Raw genomic sequence first — 12848 nt, forward strand, 5'->3', positions numbered from 1 at the left:
CTACTACGTATTTTAATGTTGTATTTTTTGTTCTAGGACCTACCGGAAGAGTCTAAAATCAGTCAATAACCAAGATTCAATCTTTAATACACCTAGAAAACATAAACTAAGAGAAAAGGTAAAAAGACAGGAACTTTATTTAAAAAAAAAATTAAATCATTACAGCAAAGAGTTAGACGTCTTTAAAACAGGAACTTGCCCTTCAGAGAAATCATCAATTACTTAAAAACACAATTTTCATTGACACAGATTTATATAATTCATTAAATCAAAACATGGCTGCAATAGATTTATTTAACAATTTGAAGCGAAAAAAGGAGTAAATATATTTAAAACTATAAACAGGTTTTTATTTTCACATACCCATTTTACCTATATTAAATTAATTGTTTAATAAAAATTTTAGGGACTTTTTTTAAAAAGTGTCAACACTTCACTCACTCACACATCTTTAAAAAAGTGGCTTCACTTTTTTGTTCTAAGTGCGTTATCTATATTTTTTACTTGATCTATGCTCCACACATGGAAGTTATTTGTCAAATATGGCAAATACGCAAACACAAATAGCCATGTGTGGAGCTACGGTAAAGGAATACCTACCCCACCCCAGCCCGCAAAATAATGATATTTGTAATAAAAAAAATACTAATTGATAGATTTTGAATTGCTCAATTCAACTACGTTGTCCTTTTAAATTTCTCACCTCAAATTATATAATTAAAAATCAAAATTAAAGAAAAAATCAAATATTTTCAAACTCCTATATCTTTCGATGTATACAATATTTTAAATTGCTCAAAGTGTTAAAAAACTGCTCAAGTTGCATTTATAATTGCTCAAGTATAGTTTGGAACAGATCCACTTCCCTTAATTTTTAAATAAATATAAATAGTTTGCACAAATAAAATATTGATATTTGTTTAAAAAATAAATACTAATCGATACATTTTCAATAGCTCAATTCGACTACGTTATCCTTTTAAATTGCTCACCTCAAATTATTTAATTATAAATTAAAAAAGTCGTTGAAAAATATTCTTTTATCAATATTTTCAAACTCCTGTATCTTTTTATGTATACAATATTTTAAATTGCTCAACGTGTTAAAACCCTGCTGAAGTTGCATTCATAATTGCTCAAGTACAGATTTGAACAGCTCCACTTTCCTTAATTTTTAAATAAATATATAAAGTTGGAACAAATTTAACGTTTATATCGATAAAGTGAGCGCTGCAGATGCGCATAGACAATGATGGGAAGCCAAAAAAATTGCGGATATTCGTAATAAAAAGATGCTAATCGTTCGATTTTCAATAGCTCAATTCAACTACGTTGGCCTTTTAAATTGCTCACTTCAAATTATTTAATTAAAAATCAAAAAAGTCGTTGAAAAAAATTCATTTATCAATATTTTCAAACTCCTATATCTTTTGATGTATACAATATTTTAAATTGCTCAAAGTGTTAAAGAACTGCTCAAGTTGCATTTATAATTGCTCAAGTACAGTTTGGAACAGCTCCACTTTACTTAATTTTTAAATAAATATAAATAGTTTGTACAAATTTAACGTTTATATCATAAGACAGGTGTACGCTGCGCGTGCGCATAGACAATGATGCGAAGCAAAAAAATTGCGGATATTCGTAATAAAAAAGATACTAATCGATAGATTTTCAATAGCTCAATTCAACTACGTTGGCCTTTTAAATTGCTCACCTTAAACTATTTAATAGAAGCAACCGGCAATTGAGGATAACAGTGGAAAGTAATGTTACTTTAACAATGTATGTGAATCCTGATAACTAATAAAAGTAGGTAATTATTTTAATTATACGAGGAAAGTATGAAATCTGCCTGCCAAAAAAGTGGGGCTGTTCCAAACTGTACTTGAGCAATTATAAATGCAACTTGAGCAGTTCTTTAACACGTTGAGCAATTTAAAATATTTTATACATCAAAAGATATAGGAGTTTGAAAATATTGATAAATGAATTTTTTTCAACGACTTTTTTGATTTTTAATTAAATAATTTGAAGTGAGCAATTTAAAAGGCCAACGTAGTTGAATTGAGCTATTGAAAATCGAACGATTAGCATCTTTTTATTACGAATATCCGCAATTTTTTTGGCTTCCCATCATTGTCTATGCGCATCTGCAGCGCTCACTTTATCGATATAAACGTTAAATTTGTTCCAACTTTATATATTTATTTAAAAATTAAGGAAAGTGGAGCTGTTCAAATCTGTACTTGAGCAATTATGAATGCAACTTCAGCAGGGTTTTAACACGTTGAGCAATTTAAAATATTGTATACATCAAAAGATATAGGAGTTTGAAAATATTGATAAATGAATTTTTTTCAACGACTTTTTTGATTTTTAATTAAATAATTTGAGGTGAGCAATTTAAAAGGACAACGTAGTTGAATTGAGCTATTGAAAATCTATCGATTAGTATCTTTTTTATTACGAATATCCGCAATTTTTTGGCTTCGCATCATTGTCTATGCGCATGCGCAGCGTACACCTGTCTTATGATATAAACGATAAATTTGTTCAAACTATTTATATTTATTTAAAAATTAAGGAAAGCGGAGTTCTTCAAAACTGTATTTGAGCAATTATAAATGCAACTTCAGCAGGGTTTTAACACGTTGAGCAATTTAAAATATTGTATACATCAAAAGATATAGGAGTTTGAAAATATTGATAAATGAATTTTTTCAACGACTTTTTTGAATTATAATTAAATAATTTGAGGTGAGCAATTTAAAAGGATAACGTAGTTGAATTGAGCTATTGAAAATGTATCGATTAGTATTTTTTTTTTTACAAATATCATTATTTTATTTGTTCAAACAATTTATATATATTTAAAAATTAAGGAAAGTGGAGCTGTTCAAATCTGTACTTGAGCAATTATAAATGCAACTTCAGCAGGGTTTTAACACGTTGAGCAATTTAAAATATTGTATACATCAAAAGATATAGGAGTTTGAAAATATTTGTTTTTTTTTTTAAATTTTGAATTTTAATTATATAATTTGAGGTGAGCAATTTAAAAGGACAACGTAGTTGAATTGAGCAATTCAAAATCTATCAATTAGTATTTTTTTTATTACAAATATCATTATTTTGCGGGCTGGGGTGGGGTAGGTTAAAGGAATGAGAAAAGCTAAATTTAGGAATCACTCAGGACAGGAATAGATATAGGATATTTATGACATATAGATAATAATTATATTAAACTAGCTGACCCCGCAAACGTTGTTTTGCCATAACACAAAATTTCAAATATTTTTCTCAATTTGATCGCAGCACCAACTGTCGGGACAAACTGAAATTAAAATAGAATAATATTTAATATTTGATGCTGCGATGGTAGCGCAGTCTACCGGATCCAATGTAAAACATTCCAAAATTAACAACTACTTTTAAATTAAAAATTAGTTAAATAAACCATTTTCCATTGGACCAAATTGTGAATCTAAACCATCCTCAAACCCCCTTGAACTCCCATGAAAAAATTCATCAAAATCGGTCCAGCCGTCTAGGAGGAGTGCAGTGACATACACACGCACACAAGAAATATATGTATAAAGATAATAAAAGATACAATTATATATTTGGATATATTAGTTATATATTGTATATATGTACGACATACATAATATACATACATATATACAGAATGTCCGGTAATTAATGGATAACCCCGCAAGTGCTTGTGGAGGGGCACAGGGTCAACCCAGAAAAACATAAAAAATAAATCTATCTGCAACGGTCTAGGATTTATTTAAAAAATAAAATAAGTACGAAATTTGATACCTTGTTCAAACTTTTGGGCACTACGGCTGCAAATTTATTAATAACGAATCGATTTTCTCTGGAAATAACCGCGGATAATTGTCCTTGCTAACGCGCATTACAAAATATTTCTAGCCACTACTGTTTCTTTTTTTTAAATACTTAAAAATGAAAAATAGTGTATTCGAATTTTTTATGATAAAGTTTGAGCACCTGTTGTATAAAAAAAAAACGTAGGGGAACCTAGGTGGCCCATAGTTTAAAAAACATGCCTACTTCATGAAGTTTCTTAAATGGTATTTTACTCAATTTTTTTTATTGCCAAATTACGGAGTTATTACCTGTGTTTCTCTAGCCCTATTTTTCTTATAAGCAAAACAAATAATAAAATAAGAATTTTATTTCGAAAATCAGTGAAAGTGTATTTTAGGGTGGTTAGGATGTTGTTAATAATTTAAACAACAATTTCAAATAGGTACGTAGTTTTATATTAATAGACCCTGAATCAGCGGGTCAACGGGCGATCGTGGTGAAATGCTGTGTGGTTACGGATGCTGTGTGGTTACGGCATTAAAGAATATAGCCACCGCCTCTCTTCCCGTGGGTGTCGTAAGAGGTGACTAAGGGATAACACAGTTCCACTACCACCTTGGCACTTAAAAACCTACCGATGGTGAGATAAACATCATAATTTTGGGGGTTCCCCATGCTTAGAATTGAAACTCATTTTTTTTTCATCAAACCCATACGTGTGTGGTATCTGTGGATATTGAGGTTCCTAATATCATTTTTTTCTAAACTGAATAGTTTTCGCGACAGACACTTCCAAAGTGATAAAATTTAACTTCTAAAAAATAATAATTAAAAACAAAAAACAAAAAACCCGCCTGCGTGAAGAACAACTAATAGAAAATCAACTGAAAAAACTGGAAATTAATATATTTTAAATGTACAGCACAAAATGTTTGATACTGTTTCTATTTATTTCGCTGACTTTGTGTGCATATTGAATTTTTATCTTGTTCCAGCTTTTTCAGTTGATTTTCTATTAGTTGTTCTTCACGCAGGTGGGTTTTTTGTTTTATGTTTTTAATTATTATTTTATTTGTGTCTTTTTAGTCAGACAAATTACGTAATCGGTTCAATTCATTAAAACAGTTTACATCATGTGGTTGATTAAGTAATTTTTTCGGGTCAAGAGAACTGATAGCAAGCCCGGAGAAAGATCTCTCTGCTCAAAGCAACGTAAGCCTGACCTTTAACAAATAGGTGACTGCTTAAGTCAACAACTATTAGTTTTAATATAATGAAATTATTATTAAAATTATTTGTTTGTATTTGGTATTATGTATTTGTTATTGATTTTATTAATGTAATTGTAATTTGGTGTGACATTTATTAATTTTTATTTGTAATTTTAATTGTATGATTTTTTTTAAAAATTGTATTTTATTAGAAAGATCGTCGCCTAGGAGGCGAGTTTGGCGTGGCATAGGCGTGGGAACGAGCAATGTCCACATTTTTTAAACTTTAAAATTGTATTTCTTTATTAGTATTACGGTAATAATAATCATGATATACCTTTTTAAAATCCTTGTATTGTGCCCTTCAATTCGATACCCATATTGTAGTATTCAAGAAAAAAAAATTTTTTTCATTAACTACAATGGCTTCGCGCAGCCGCCATGTTTGATTTTTTTTAATGTCACCTATCTAAGAACACTTGGGCAGCTAAGACGAACCTAACGATACCTCAATTATGTAAATCCGTTCAGTGGTTCTGGAAATATGAGGTAGTAAAGAATATTACATACATACATACATACAAGATACGCGCGAAAAACATAACCCTTCCTTGGCAGTCGGGTAAAAATAGATAAAATTTGACTTTTATAAAGAGAATGATAAAACTTAAAAAAAAAAATGAAGTACATTAGCATGCAAATTTCCACCGAAAATTGGTTTGAACGAGACCTGGTAAGTTATAAATTGTAAACCGCAATCTACCTTTCATTCAATCAGCTCAAACGTAGAAAAAGAAAGATTAAATTTTTTAAACATACACCTTATGCATATGTTACTTGTTGCTACGGAACCCTTCATGGGCCAGTCCGACTGGTACTAGGCCGCTTTTTTATTCTGTTTGAGAATAAACCTACGTACTTACCTATTCGCCCGTTCCGATTCCTACATAATATTCCAAGGTCAAGTCCCTGATCCTTCTCCTACATGGGGAAAGAAGCTTATTGCCCAGCAGTGCAATATTACAGGCTGAAGCGTTACGTTACGTACGAAGCGACACGTTATTCATAAGTTCTGAATACATCCCTGCTATATTTTACATTCATTCTTTCTTACACCAGCCTACTACTAACGTCTTAGATCTAAAGGTTACTAATAAGTATCTACGTACGTAGATAAATAAGATTTCCAACCACGCATTTCAGCGCTGGTAAACTTACAATGATTACTTATGTAATCAAATACCATGAAAGAATCTACTTTTGAGCTTGCACAAAACCAGCTTTTACTTTTTAAGTACTCGTTTAAGTACGATTTATATTTAAATATCAAAAAATTACAATCTATTTATCTATAACAACACTTTTTTTTTTAAATAAATTGCAAATAAAATAAACAACGCGTCGCCGCTGCTCAGTCGACTGCGCTCGGACCGTCACAGCGACGTCACACGCATCCCGCGTACACTGACTTAGCGGAATCCCTATGGAAAAAAATCTCATAAAACATGGACAAATGCAGACCAACTTCTCATACCGAGTTATGAGAGCTCGTAGACTCTCATTACTCGGTATGAGAATTTAGTCTGCATTTGTCCATGTTTTATGAGATTTTTCCATGGGAATGAACTGCATGTTTATTACTAAATATCTTCGTAATCCGTCCGATTTAAGTCCGAATAATACAAAAAGAAATTTCATTCTTATGCCATAGAGAATAACGTGGATACTAGTTCTATTGAATTTGCAATATCTTTACTGATCCTCATTAGGCTAACATTTGGCTAACATAGTACCTACTGGCTACTGGATTGTTATGTTTACGTAAAGATTTAATGTATACGTACATTAAGGATAAAACACACTAAAAGCATCATTTACTTTAAATTTCATTTTAATTGATAAAAATGTAACAATTTTTATAGCATATCTAACAATATTACGTAACCAATTACAACAATTTTATTTATCTAATAAAATCATAAATTAGCTATCGTTTAAAAATTAATATGTATAAGTCAATTAATTATAATTATAAGTCAATAAAGATATTTTTTGATTAAAATCAATGCATTTTCTTGTAATCGTGGATGCGAAGCTACGATGCTACGGTTATAGGTATATATATAATCTAATTCATCAATTAAATATCTTTTACTTTTATTAAGCGTGTTATAATTAATGTTAATGTTATAACAGAAAGGATATTGATGAATAAACAAATACAAATCAAAATTAAAATACCTGTAACAAACAAATAACCTTAAATATTTTAGAAAATATATCATTTAAATGTTCATAATTTTTATACATAAAACATTTGAAATATTGATATAGTAAAAATAATAATTCATACTTTCTACCACAATAATAAAAACCGCCAAACACGTTATCCCAGCCATGGCCATAAAAGAGATAGTTATTGCAATCATTATAAAAATTATAGCAATCAAAACGATTGAAATTGAAAGATCAGGTTTTTGTAACAAATAATTAATTAGTTTGTAAGCTTTTTCTTGAACTATTTTTGTAATAATCTTGGATACAACCAAACAGGGATCTGCAAAATAAAATCTATAATAATTGAGGTTGTTTCTCATTTAGTTTTATAGTTACAAAACTTAAACATAATTGTTATTAAAATAAAAGACAATTCAATTAAATACTCACGAACTGAACATTTCACAGAGAGATAAAAAGCATTTTTTAAAGTTATTTCCATATTTTATATATTATTAAATATTTTAAGTTTTATTTTGTCAAACATATAAATAAATTGAGTTAAAGAAAATAAGATATAAAAGAAAAAAATTAAAATTTATCAATACCCCACAAAACCTATATAATAATATTAATAGACTTAAATGTACGTCTATAAGTTACACTATAACTATGATAACTACCTCTGTATGTAAATATTCAATAAGATCATAACTGGCACAAACTAAAGGACCGAAAAATAAATGAAAGCTTATAATTTTTATTTTTAATGAACGTATTACAATTATAGTACTTCTGGCAATAAATGTTTATTATTATGTTGACACAACAGTGAAGGTGAGCGAAAAAATGCAATGAAGAAGTTAGTAATACATTTTTTTTGTTTTAAGCGTCCTTTTAGCACTTACAAATTGATAGTAAGTACGAGAATTGGGATCTGTGTTTGTTTATTTGGATAGATTATGATTCTGATGTTCAAATTTCATAAGCAATACATAAATGTATAATCCTTTCATTCATCTTTGGCAGTGTATAATAGGCATGAGTTCGATATATCAAAACTTAACTAATAACCGATATGAGTTAGACAACATATCGTATCGATATCACGTTTTCACATAACTGATATTTCAAAAACTATGATATCGAAACCTCAATCGAAACAATAACTCGAATCGCGCGACAACTCGATACGGAAACCGAACGAAATGTTACACATTTATCAAAACGAAAACCGTGCCCAAACGAACTACGATGGTAACGAAAGCCGAACGGTATCATATTCGCTTCTTCTCTTTCTTGTAAAGCGATGTAAAAGAGATGAAGCGAATATTAGGATATTCACTTCGACTCTTACATATTATAACAGTGTAAAAGAGATGCAGCATTTTTGTTTTATTTGTGCAATGCTTGGACAATTACAAGTTATGGCATTTCGCTCTTATGTATAGTAGAAATAAAGGTTGATTTGAATTGTTACGATTGCGTTTAGAATGTTTTGATATTTAGTCGGTTATTCCGCGAAAGATTCACACCGCAAATTGTAATTTAGTATAATAGCAATACGGCTCAATTTGAATTGACGATGCATTTAGGTAATAATGATGTTTAGTTCTTGAATAATAATAAGGTGCATTTTGACATGTAATTGTTGGCATAGTTTTTTGGATTTAGTAAACAACAACAACAGTCATATTAATAAAAACAAATCTTCCGAGTCGAGTGCCGAAACCACAGCGAATGTAAATATAGCTCAAAATGTTAGTACTAGTGTAAGTGCTTGGGATAAATTTGACGATTTATTACGAAAAAATAAGCCGCAAGAAAATGCTCAAGCGTGGGCCATTAGGGAACTGCAGATGTACCTAGACGATGAGATGTTGCCCCGTAAAGATTCCGAAGGAAACTGGAATAATCCAGCGCAGTGGTGGAGAGACCATAGGATAATTTATCCACACCTCTCGGAACTCTATCGAAATAAGTGTAATATAGTTGTCACCTCAGTTCCGTGTGAGCGACTCTTTTCGAAGACATGGCTTATAATAAATGAAAGGAGATGCCGTTTGAAATCGAAGAAAGTGGAGTAGCTTGCATTCTTAAATGCAAATCTGTCTTTATCCAAAAAGAAGTAGATTTAAAATTAAACATCTGTAAATATTTATAAATCAAAAATCATCAATCATACCTATATGGCGATTTTTAAATGAGCCAGAAAAGTATCTTTATTTTTTTACTTAAAAAGCTTTTCTGATAGTCCTAAGTCTAATAAAGCATGAAGGGAAATTGCCATAACTAACTAAAACACCGCAGACTGAGACATTCTTTAAAATGTATTAGGTTAAAATAACTCGTTAAATGTGCACGTGTTTTCGTTTGTCTTTAGTTACATAACTGTGTAACCAAATACGTTAGCAAACCATAATAATGATATCGATATCTAAAAACCGTTTTCGATATCGATATGAAAACTATATAACGGTTACATATCGGTTTTCATCAAAAAACGAAAACGCCCATCTCTAGTGTATAAGTGTATTGATGTAAGTACTCTATTAATCATAGTCATAGTCATTAGCATGGAGCATAGAGAAAATGCTCCATGGTCATTAGACTCATTAGTCTTTCTTATCTATGGTCTTGCTTGACACTTGTCAAGGTTCATGAAGTTGGCACCCAGAATTAAGAATTAATAATTTATGATAATTTAGTTTTACTTAATCGTTTGCGCATTACATTTTCAAAAAAATTAGGAAACATGAAAAAATTGAAAAAAAAATGAAAAAATTTGAAATTTTTCTTAAATACTCGTGCGAAGCCGGCGCGAAATACTAGTTTAGTTATAAAAAGAGAAGTTAGATCACGTGGCCAGTAAAGAAAATCTGTGGCAGTGTGGCTTGACTTATCGGGCGTGTAATAAATCGAATACCAGGCCATAAACTAAAAAAAAGTTATTGGGTGTGTTCCACTAAAAGCCCGCGCATGGATTGGAGTAAAACGTTAATTCAATATGGATTCGCGTAGTGGAACGCTCTGATTATTTCCCGATAAAAAATATTAAAATATTAATAATTTATTATTGAGTTATTATAGCTCATTAATTCTTTCGGGTGCCATCTGCGCGTGTCATGCGCAGTCGATATGTATAAATAAAAATATTCAATACTGCCATTTTTAAGCCAAAAGTGGATTTCATTTTTGGGTGCTGGCGTTGTAGCCCCCAATTTTGATTTTGATTTTTCTCAAAAACGAGGACACGCGCAAACAAATGTTATTGATCCCTTTTTTCATAAATTTTAACGCGCAAACGATTAAGTAAAACTAAATTATCATAAATTATAAATTCATAATTCTGTGTACCAACTTCATGAACCTCTCTTGTCACAAAGCATTGAGAGCGAGCTCTTGTCATTATATTCATGTATAGTCGTGGGTCGTAACGTCTTTTATGTGTAATCGGTTATACGTAGTTTCGTGGATGCGCGTAACTAGTTTCGAAACTGCTTATTTTTCGTAACTAGTAATTTCTGTATACAGCATCAGTTACTACGTTATATTACTTTTGTTTGTATTATGGTTATGCAGTAGTTATATGTTATAAATACGAATGCCGTTACGTAAGTTAATATTGATGGATAATATAATAAAATTACCTTCCCTTTTTTTTTACCCAGAGGAAATCCCTAACGGATGCCTACAGCCCGGGGGAGCTGGAGGGTATGTCCGAGTCGCACGGACTAAAACCTCTGGGGTGTTCCTTCGATACACCTGGACGGAATCACAGGGACACAGTTGCACTTCCGCGATAACGCTAGCGGCTGCCTTTCAAGCTTGACGCGATTCGTAACTCCTGAAAGGCTCCCTCGAACACTAAGGTCGCCTCCCTCCTCAGGACCGTGCAATGAGGACGATATAAATTAACTTCCCTTCATACTTTATCCAGGCTTACGACTGGCTGCAAAACATTTTATTTAAATTATTTTTTTGATTTTTGTATAGACATAATACCTAATCGATGCAGGCGTTTTTAGAAGTTCATTTGATTTTATGTACAGCTTTTAATTGTTTTTCGAGATACATACATTATAATTAAAAATACAACAAAAAAACCCACACTTCTTAGTAGGTATATACTTCAACGCGAGAGAATAACATTAATCTTAATACTAAATACTAAATTCGAAAATATTTAAAAAGAAACGACCGAAATTAAAATTTCTTTAAAAAACTGTACGTATTAAAATAAACTTAAGCTCATAGTAATTGCGTACAAAATCGCATGAGCATATTCGAAAACAAAGATGCGCTTATAGTACTTATAGCCATCTCTTTTTAACCGACTTCCAATAAAGGAGGAGGTTCTCAATTCGACTGTATTTTTTTTTTATGTATGTTACATCAGAACTTTTGACTGGGTGGAGCGATTTCGACAAATTTTCTTTTAATCGAAAGGTGGTGTGTGCCAATTGGTCCCATTTAAATTTATTTGAGATCTAACAACTACTTTTCGAGCTATATCTAATAATGCGTTTTTACTTGACGCTTTTTTCGTCGACCTACGTTGTATTATACCGCATAACTTTCTACTGGATGTACCGATTTTGATAATTATTTTTTTGTTGGAAAGGAGATATCCCTTGTTTGGTATCATGATAAGGAAACCAGGATCTGATGATGGGATCCCAGAGAAATTGATGGAAATTCTTGAAAATCCGCAATAACTTTTTACTGGGTGTACCGCTTTTGATAATTCTTTTTTTTGTTGGAAAGAAGATATCCTTAGTTTAGTACCATGATAAGGAAACCGGGATCTGATAATGGGATCCCAGAGAAATCGAGGGAACTTCTTGAAAATCCGCAATAACTTTTTACTGGGTGTACCGATTTTAATAATTTTTAATTTAATCGAAAGCTGATGTTTGTCATGTGGTCACATACAAATTTCATTGAGAATTGATAACTACTTTTTGAGTAATCTTTGATACTCGTCGGAAAATAGCGGATGTTTTGACTTTATACAAAATTATACATGGTTTAATGATCTGTCCAAACTTTTTAAGTAAAATTTATTTTAAGATCCCACGTTCTGGTAGTCGTCTGTCAAATATGTATAGCTTTCAGTTACCGCGTTTTCGTACTAATATTGGACATCATTCGGTTTTATATAGAATTCTGTCATCCTATAATGATTTATGTCCAAACTTTGATATTTTCAATGGCTCCTTGGCCACGGCCAAGAATATCGTTCATAGATTGGTTAAATAGTTTTTTTTTTTAAATAGTTTTTTAATATTTATTTTGTGATTAGTTTAAGCTGAACATGTCAAAATTGCATGCTGTGTTCACTGTAATTAGAATGAACATTGTACACCTTTCAAATTGTTACATACACAAACCTTTTTTTATATTGTATCATTCAATTTGTGAACCGAATAAAAAAAAAAAAAAAAAAAAAAAAATAACGCGCAGTTACTTGAGTATTTTTTCGTCGATCTTCGTTGTATTACTCGTCGATGTAATTGAAGTCGGTTTTTTTTTTGTTTGCGAGCAAACACAATTATTATTCTACGCGTAAGCGTATCC

At 30.9% G+C, this 12848-nt stretch overlaps 1 long non-coding RNA gene across 1 annotated transcript; it reads right to left on the reverse strand.

The window, feature by feature from the left end:
• Positions 1 to 6924: 6924 nt before the first annotated feature.
• On the reverse strand, positions 6925 to 7673 carry LOC123654048. Its single transcript, XR_006743181.1, has 2 exons — positions 7405 to 7673; positions 6925 to 7292 (listed from the first exon to the last, which is right to left on the reverse strand). It is a non-coding gene; the product is annotated as an uncharacterized LOC123654048 (long non-coding RNA).
• Positions 7674 to 12848: the final 5175 nt, after the last annotated feature.

The sequence above is a fragment of the Melitaea cinxia genome, chromosome 5 (genome assembly GCF_905220565.1).
Source record: "Melitaea cinxia chromosome 5, ilMelCinx1.1, whole genome shotgun sequence".
Taxonomy (NCBI): domain Eukaryota; kingdom Metazoa; phylum Arthropoda; class Insecta; order Lepidoptera; family Nymphalidae; genus Melitaea; species Melitaea cinxia.